Source organism: Lepidochelys kempii, chromosome 11, assembly GCF_965140285.1.
Source record: "Lepidochelys kempii isolate rLepKem1 chromosome 11, rLepKem1.hap1, whole genome shotgun sequence".
Taxonomy (NCBI): domain Eukaryota; kingdom Metazoa; phylum Chordata; order Testudines; family Cheloniidae; genus Lepidochelys; species Lepidochelys kempii.
In genome coordinates this window covers 17115677-17124644 of record NC_136390.1, presented here as the reverse complement: position 1 = coordinate 17124644, position 8968 = coordinate 17115677, and the positions used below count along the sequence as shown (strand labels likewise).

Genomic DNA, 8968 nt, shown 5'->3' with positions numbered 1-8968 from the left:
TCCTTTAGTCAGTGGCTTCCCTGCCCTTGAGGACTCCCCTTCCACTCTCCTGTCTGGCAGAGTCCTCATAACCCAGTGGTGAGCTGGAACTGGTTGTTTAATTTAGAAGCCCTTTTAGAACCGGTTGTCCCTCGTGGGACAACCGGTTCTAAAAGGGCTTCTAAATTTAACAACCAGCCAAAAGTGGCACCTTATGCACCGACTCCATGGGTGCTCCGGAGCTGGAGCACCCACAGGAAAAATTTGGTGGGTGCAGAGCACCCACTGGCAGCTCCCCACCCCCAGCCCCAGCTCACCTCGGCTCCACCTCTGACCCTGAATTACGCTCTGACCTGTTCTGCTTCTCCCCTCCCCCCCCCCCCCCCCCCCCCCCCCCCCCGGCTTCCTGCGAACCAGCTGTTTGTGCGGGAAGCCTGGGAGGGCTGAGAAGCAAGCAGCAGCTTCGTGCTCAGGCCTAGGGAGGCAGAGCGGAGGTGAGCTGGGGTGGGCGAGCGCGAGGAGGGCCGCCCGCGCCACAGCAGGTAACCCGGGGGGCACGCAGGGGAACTGCTCCCCGCCCCAGCTCACCTCCACCACCCTCGGCCTGAGTGCGAAGCCACCGCCTGCTTCTCAGCCCTCCCAGGCTTCCTGCGCGAACAGCTGATTCGCGGGAAGCCGGGGGGGGGGGGCAGGGGGGGGTAGAGAAGCACAGCGGGGTGGCTCGTTCAGGGGAGGAGGCGGAGCAGAGGTGAGCTGGGGCCGGGCACGGAGCTGCTGGTGCGTGCTCTGCACCCACCAAATTCTCCCCCTGGGTGTGCTCCAGCCCCGGAGCGCCCATGGAGTCAATGCCTCAGACGGCCACTTTTTATGTGATCAGTGGGGGGAGAGGCCGCTCCCCCTGCTCCCCCCCAGCTACGCTACCCCACCCCAGGAGCCAGAGGGACCTGCTGGATGCTTCCCGAGAGCCGCCCCAGGTAAGCACCAGGACTCCCCACCTCACTCCCTGGCAGGTCCCTCTGGCTCTTAGGGGTGGGCACCCACTACGGTGGCCCATGAGACCCTCCTGACCAGTTCCAGGGGGAGTCAGGGGACAGGGGAGGGGTGTGGATGGGGCGGAGGGGGGCTTCAAGGAACGTGGGGGGTTGGATGGGGCAGGAGTCCTGGGGGGGCGGGGGCGAGCCACGACCCCCTCATGGGGTATGGAGGGAACTGGTTGTTAAGATTTTGGCAGCTCATCACTGCTCGTAACCCCAACAAGGCTAGGCCCAGGATTCCTGGGGAGCTCAACCCCCAACCCTGCTGTGGTCACCTAAGACAGGGGCTAGGGTGTTCCCACTCTGGGGTACTTTCTCTGCACTGGGCACTTCTCTGACCCACTGATCATTAAATAACTTGCATTTGCTTAAAATTGTACGTAATCAACAATTAATTTTAAAAAGAATAAGGGAAAATGGGAAAGGTTAAAGGAAACACATCACCCCGCTCTGTGGCAGGGAACATCACAAACAGTGTCTCTGGAATGTCAGGGCGTTCACAGTCTGGTCCTGGTAAGTCCCAGGCCCTGGCTGTGCTGCAGGGATGCTGTGGGTTGGACACTCGCTCTGGCGGTGGCCACACGCTCTCAGGCTCTAGGTGGCAGGGCCCTTCTTCCCAGCGTTGCCCCCGCCCTGTCAGGGTTACCAATCCCCCTCCGACTCTGGCCTGCAGAACCTCCTGGCTGAGGCGTCTCCCTGTGCTGGGCCCATTGCCCAGGGTCCCCCCTTGCTCTCCCCAGCTGCTCACGACACCCGGCTCCGGACTGCTCCAGCTCCACTCTGCCTCAGCACGGCTGCTGCTCCGCCTCCAGCTCCCTGGGCTGCTTCTCTGGCTCTGGTTGCTGCATCTCTGCTCCCAGGACAGGTCTGCTCTGCAGGCCGCTTCTGTGACTCTGCTCCCAGCACTGAGCTGCTTCGTGGGCTGCTTCTCTGCCCCCCTGGCTCTGGTTGCTGCAGCTCTGCTCCCAGGACAAGTCTGCTCTCTCTGGGCTGTGCCTCTGGCTTTGGGGCTGCAGCTCTGCTCCCAGGACAGGGTCTGCTCTCTGGGCTGCTTTTCTGGTCTCTCTGGATCTGGCACAGCTCTGCTCCCCAGCTCAGCTTGGGCCCCTGCTTTCTCCTTAGCTTGGTCCAACTCTGTCTGACCCAGTCAAATCCAGCTCACACAGAGGACGGGACCTCCCTGGCCTCCTGACTCCCCGATTAGCCTGCCGCCCTGTCATTCAGGCTGACCTGGAGCATAGGCCTCTCCCCATTGTTCCTAGGGACTGTCAGTCTCAGGGTCCTTATTTCACCATCAACCCTTCCCCCTTTTAGTACTGGGAGCTAGCAACTAAAACACCCCCACTGAATGCTAGTAAGGCGGCAACAGTCCCCTTACACATAGTATCTGCAACCAAATTCTTATCACGCTACGAAAGCTTGTTTACTATAGAGTAAATCAATTTGTGTTTCATTTTTTTAAATTACAAGTTATTTTATCTTGCCAGATTATATAAAGACCAAGGATGGAAATTCTACTGTGAAGATCTCATCTTCTAAAACCAGTGTTTTAGTTCCATTTTTAAAGCTCTAACATAATGCCCTGAGTGTTCACATTTTTATCTTGCATCCTTTGACATTGACCTTTATTTTGAATCTAAACAGCCAAGTGTGTAAGATTCCTCCCTATATTCTTCAGACATGTCTGTTCTGGGGGAATTGACTATTTGGGCATGTGTACAGCAAGTGAAAAATGAGCTGTTTGTGCTCTTGTGCAGTACCACGGTGGTTAGTCTTTTTAGGGGGAGGAGAGTAATTTCTCTGTAAACTTTGTCATTTTTAGAAGAACAAGTAATTATTCATTTTTACACTTAAAAAAAGAGTCATTGTTTTAGCAGAGAAGCACCACGTGAATAAATATACTGACAAAAAAATCGTGTTTTATTCTAGCTGTTTGCATTTTGTTCAGATACACTTAGAGTTACTTCATACCTCCAAGGAAAAGCTTTACATTCTCATTCAGGCCTTAATATAATGTATTAAATATGTTGACTGAGTTACTGCTGCAATCAATCTGAACTTGTACACAGGCTCGGGGTGAAGGAGGGCATAGTATTTGATATGTAATGTGCAGAATGCACATACATTTGTGTATGAACTTTAATGAAGATCAGTGAAAATAACTCACATGTAAAACAAACTGTATTTTATACCAGAATTGATACATCTTTTCCCTGTGACTTCTATGCACACAGATCAGTTACCTGCTGTCTATTATAACCTTACATGTTTCACCTGATCTGCAAGCCCCCTAAGTCATTTTTCCTCGATTACTGTACTAAAATGACAAAAGACATTAGCACAGGACACAGATTTATCCTCTCAGTATTGTTTAAAAACAAAGTAATGCAGATGTCCAACAAACTGTAGCACTTGATGCTTGAAATTTCCAACAACATTAGAATCATTATGCATGGTTTAATATTCAAAAGTTCATTAAGCCATGCAATCAGAGGCTTGGAGGCTTAGCACTAGCTGGTTGAATGCATACTAGTGAATACATGCCAGTTTTTAAGTAAGAGTAACTACATTGACTCAGTTATTTCAGCAAACTTAACAAAACTCATGTAACTCAAGTGCTTTGAGATCCTTGGATGAAAGGCAAATAAATTTAAACATTAAGCAAACTACACAACACTTTGCCCCAACCAAAAGTGGCCCATTCTGCTAGAAATTTAGTTTTAAAATGTAACCCTCCTTTTTAAAAATTGTGCATTTCATTGTACGTATCTTGACAAATGGTTGCTAGTTTAAATTAAAATAATTGTGAGTATAAAGCTTCTTTCGGGAAGCTACAATATCTAATCTTCATAAGTGATAAAGGATGGTCTTTGTAATAAAGCAAACCTAATGCCTAAGAGCTAATGACATAAATATGCATCATTGGCACAGAATAGAGTGAGTTTGGCAGTCATTTCTCTTAACTATACTTTTTATGACTCAAAACATTCCCCTGAGCTATAGAATGCTAAATTAAATTCATTACTGTCTTTACTAGGTGATTTTAAATACATTCCAGCTAGCAGGGTCCAAAGTCTGGGGGAGCACACTGGGATTTTCTACAGGTTTTACTTGTTTCAATGTTGAAAAGACCAGAATGTGCCTGATGGCTCCTTCCCCCTTTTCTTTGTTGTCAAAGTATGTTATTTCCACCCTACGACTAGGCGCTGCCAGACCAATCCACAGAACCTGGAGTCATCTAATGAAATTATAAAACACAGTCAGTAGGATGCTCCAATGCATTTTTTTATTTTGATGCCCTATTCTATTAACCACTTCCGTGGTCATTGTCACATCAAGTACGTTCTCCTTGTCTATTCCAATTATACTATTTGCCCTGATGATTAATAGTATATAGGAATCTGCTCCTAGGCTGGCTCACAGTTGGCAGCAGCAGGGTTAAAACCTAAACTTTATTTTTCTGTGATTAAATTAATGGTACAAAAGAGGGTTCTCAACATCTGCTTGTAAACTGACATTTAAATGGCAATTGTCAGTAGACTACAAGCATATGGTTAGCTGAGTTATGAGTCAAGTGCAGACAGAAATGCACTTGGTTCAGTAGGACATTCTTAGCTTTCTATATTTTATATTTTCACACTAGACCTGGTTTTATACTCCAATTCAGGGTATAATGTGACATTAGTGCCCTACTTTGTACCCGGGATGCAGACCCTTCCCACAACCCACCAGATTTAAATCATCTTTTTGTAAAGCTAGCTACATCAGATTCTAGAAGAGGAAAATATTCAGTAAAACCTGTATCTTACAAATTCTAAATTCACTGCCATGGGCCCACAGTCTTGCAGATCAGACTTTGCCTTGGTTAAAAAAATATATATCTTTGCCACTTTTGTCCCCACTAATCCTACTTTTTTGGCAGAGGAGTCAAGTTAACTGCCCAAGTTAATGCTAACTGGTTGTGAAACCTTTCACAGTTAACCCTTGTGAAAAAAATCTCACATTTTAAAAACCACATACCTAGCAGTAATTTCATACAACGCCACCTTCAGTTTATGTTTTTAAATTGATTTAATATGGGCTTGAAAACCTACTTGTTTTCTGGGAATCTAAGCCATCAGTTTGCAGAGTTTAAGGTTTTATTAAGAAAACAAAATATTGCTTTCTCACTCTTACGATTGCCAAGATGATCAATGTTTGGAAGGATAATGCAGTGCTGTCTCCCAGAATCTGCAGGCAGCTCCCATGTCTCCTCTACTGCCCATTACTTTGAAAGCAACCAACAAAAAACCTTCAAAAACAGACTCCAACGAGAAACTGCTGAATTGAAATTAATTTGCAAACTGGACACCATTAAATTAGGTTTGAATAAAGACTGGGAGTGGATGGGTCATTACACAAAGTAAAACTATTTCCCCATGTTTGTTTTTTCCCCTACTGTTACTCACACCTGAAGGTCTGAATTTGCATTCTGTAGTCAGCTCTGTGTCTAAGCTTCAGTGTACTGTCAAACACACACTGTTACCATAAATCAGAAGGCAACTGTAGTCTGCACAATGGAAAAGATGGATACTATGGCCCTTTTTGCTAGTGGTAATTAACTTTATATTTCCCAATAATCAATTGCCCAACCCTGAATTACTTAGTACAGAAAGTATCATAGACATCAATAAGAGTTTTGTTGAATACGGACTGTACAATTACGCTCCAGGTACAACATAAAGTATCAAGTGAAATCAAAGCATGGGGAGCATACAAATCATCTCTCCCATTCCCTCCCCCACATGTAAGCTTTCTTTGCAGAAGGACAAACACCATAATATATAATAATAAGCAGATATTGATGTCTCTTGAGGTGAAAATAAAAGCTTGTTAATCCAAGAGATAATATATTGATCTCTGCCTTGGCTGTGTCAATATTTAGTTCAGAGGACAATATATTTTGATGTTCACTGAAACATGTAAATATATGCATTGCTACATACACAGAGCCCTGCATGGATACAACATTTATATCTGAGAACATAAAATGGATATCCGTGGATTTGCAGGCTCTGGCGACAAGGAGCGAGACCATCAGGGCCCTGGCCAGCAACCAGGCAGCGGTGTTCATCTCCTGTCTGGGAGCACATGAGCCACTTGCACATACTGGGGTGACCAGGTAAGCTGCTGGTGAGCCTGCTGCCCACCCCAGTGGGCAGGGCTGGAGGTGGTACAGCCATGCTGGAGGAGGTGCCCGGGCTGGGCGCTGGCTCTTGCAAGTGGCGGCCAGACATGCTGCTGCTTTTGCCACTGCCGTTTCTGGCGTGGTTGCTGGCTGTGGCCCTGCTGGTCTCGCTCGTTGTTGCTAGAGCCCTGCAAATCTGCAGCTATCCACTTTATATCCATGGATATTCGCATCTGTAGATATACATTTTGTATCTGGGCAGGGCTCTATAAAGTCCATACATACAGTTTGAATGAGCTCATCAAGTTTTTCGGCAAATCTCTTCCAAGCCCCAAGGTTCAGAAGCACTCTTTCCCCTTAAAACAGCAGCAACAACAAAATAACCCTAATGTTCTAGAATAAATTTATTAGTCTCTAAGGTGCCACAAGGACTCCTTGTTTTGTTTTGTTTTGGCTGATACGGACCAACACGGCTACCACTCTCAATCGTGTAATCTTGGCACTGACTTGTAAAGTGACGTTGTAGGGGTGGGATGACTGTGCTAATGACTTCCATATCAAAATGTGCTCCATTCACACCAGCCAGCTCTGCAAACTTAACGTGGGAACTGAAAATCAGGTTAGACTGGCTGCTAACTGTGCACCATCTCCAGTGAACAGATTCCACGAGCCAGTTCCTCCCCATCTGCGCAGCCCCGTTATTTGTCACCGTTGCCATCGGTGGGTTTCCACACATGTAACATTATAATTGGAATGGAGCAAACAAGTCTGCTGATCACATGCAAGGGTGAATAGAATCCAGCTCCCTCTCTTAGCTGTGCTGGCTCTGCGGGGCTAATAGGAATAAAAAGGTAGCAAAAGCATATTTTGGTAGTAATGCAGGCAGGCATGTCTGAATACACACAAGGGGCTGCCCTGCTGAACAAGAAACTGTCCTTTTTTACCCAGCAGTTCAGAGCAGAACTTATCAGTTATTTTCATATGCAGTCTAATTGGTTAACATTTTTTCAGGCCACATGGTTAATTTTGGGTAAACAATTATTATTGTTGATGGCATCAGGCACATGTGAGGCAGCCTCCTGTGAAGTACTGAGCACTGTTAACTCCCATAGCTGTCACTGGGAGCTGAGTACATTTAGCACTTCGTAGGCTAGTGTCCCATATGACTGTCCTGGGCTAATTGTGCATTAGGATTTCTCTCATGTATGTAGCGATGGAATGTAGCCATTTGACATTTCACTGCTTGATGTTCAAAGCAAAATGAATATGGCCTCAGCAAAGGGATCACAGTCCCGGACAAGGAGTGCAGTAATTATATTGCATAGCAGCAGCTGAGTCAGGATCATGGACCCAGTGGGCTAGTTACAAGAAAAGCTTTAGGCAGGGTTCTTGCTCCAGAGAGCTTACTGTTAAATATAACAGCTAAATAGGGTGTGTGCGCATTGTGCATGCTTGTGAGAGACAAATTGCACACACACATACACACAGCTGTGTGCCTTACTGTGCCACTGATGTGTTATCAAGCATTTTAGGCAATCTCTTATCATTAAATTCACCTGTGATGTCAATCTGAAGAGCTCTAACAGTTTATAGGTGAATCGAAGTCTTCTTGCACAGTCAGGTGTACAGAAAGCAACAGGTGTTGTGTATTACAAAGATGTCAGGTGCGCCTAACTGTTCTGTCACTGAGCACAGGAAATGGGAGGCTCAACTACAAAGTTTTAATAGCTAAATACCCGAATACACTGTTCTAGAACAACTTGCCTTTTTCTCCATCAGAGAAGCTATTACTGTCTTAAGTAAATCACAGATGTTAATGCAGTTAGTGCAGTCTGCTTACAAATTACACATTTAGTGCTTCCGGCAGTTCCTCTCTCAAAGCTGAAGTATGTCTAGTATGGAATTACTGGCAAACTTGAATTTATGTTTACCCCTTTAAAAAGGGATCCTGGGTGATTTCAATGGCAGTGAGAGAGATAAATGGCATCAGTGAGCACAAGGCCTATGTACAAGATTCTCCACATCTCACTGCCAATGCACCTCTAGTTCTGAGCACAGAAGGACTGGAAGAGTTTGAATGATTGGCCACACACACAAATGAGGCCACCTTCTCTTCTCTTTTGCTCCCAGGTGGTCATTTGTAGCAATATGGTGATCAGGGGTTTGACAAGTTTGGATGAAACCAATGATGCAAGGTAACAGAGTGCAGGTGACTCCAGTTCCCTCCTCCCTCATTGAAAAGTCTGATTGTTCTGCTGCTCTCCCATGTCTGCTCTATTGCATGCGGCGTGTCTCCCTTACTGGCATGGAAGTGCTGCTACAAAATTCCATTAATTTGCCATACAAGCACTGCATAAACCTTTGTTTAGAATCCCTTGGATACTATATATTGCAATTTCTTCTACCTGTGGCCTGTACAAGAAAGATGCACAGTAAAAGTACAGTTATTCAACAAGAGCAACCTTCTTTCAACAAACAAGTGGTGGTCAGCTTCTAAATGAAAAACTACATATTATATAAGTCCCATTCATATCTCACCAGTGGAGAGAAGTGCTTATAATTTAACATTTTTAAAATGCCTAACTTTTAGAAATAACTATGAGGAATATTTTCAAAGGCACAAGTTGGCACTTAACTCCCATTTGGTCTTTGAAAATCTTCCCAAAATTTCTCCTATATAATTCCATCTAAAAGTTTAAAAAAGAAATTACTCCTCTTCACTTTTTCCTATTCAGATACACATAGAACTTTACTTATCTGTCTAGTACAAGTGATTCTACTTTAATGT

General features: G+C 45.4%; 1 protein-coding gene across 2 annotated transcripts in view; it reads right to left on the bottom strand.

Moving 5' to 3' along the window:
• The window catches only part of GPR39 (G protein-coupled receptor 39), a 123970-nt gene that overhangs the window by 4177 nt on the left and 110825 nt on the right, over positions 1-8968 (bottom strand). The gene's annotated exons all lie outside the window — the stretch shown is intronic.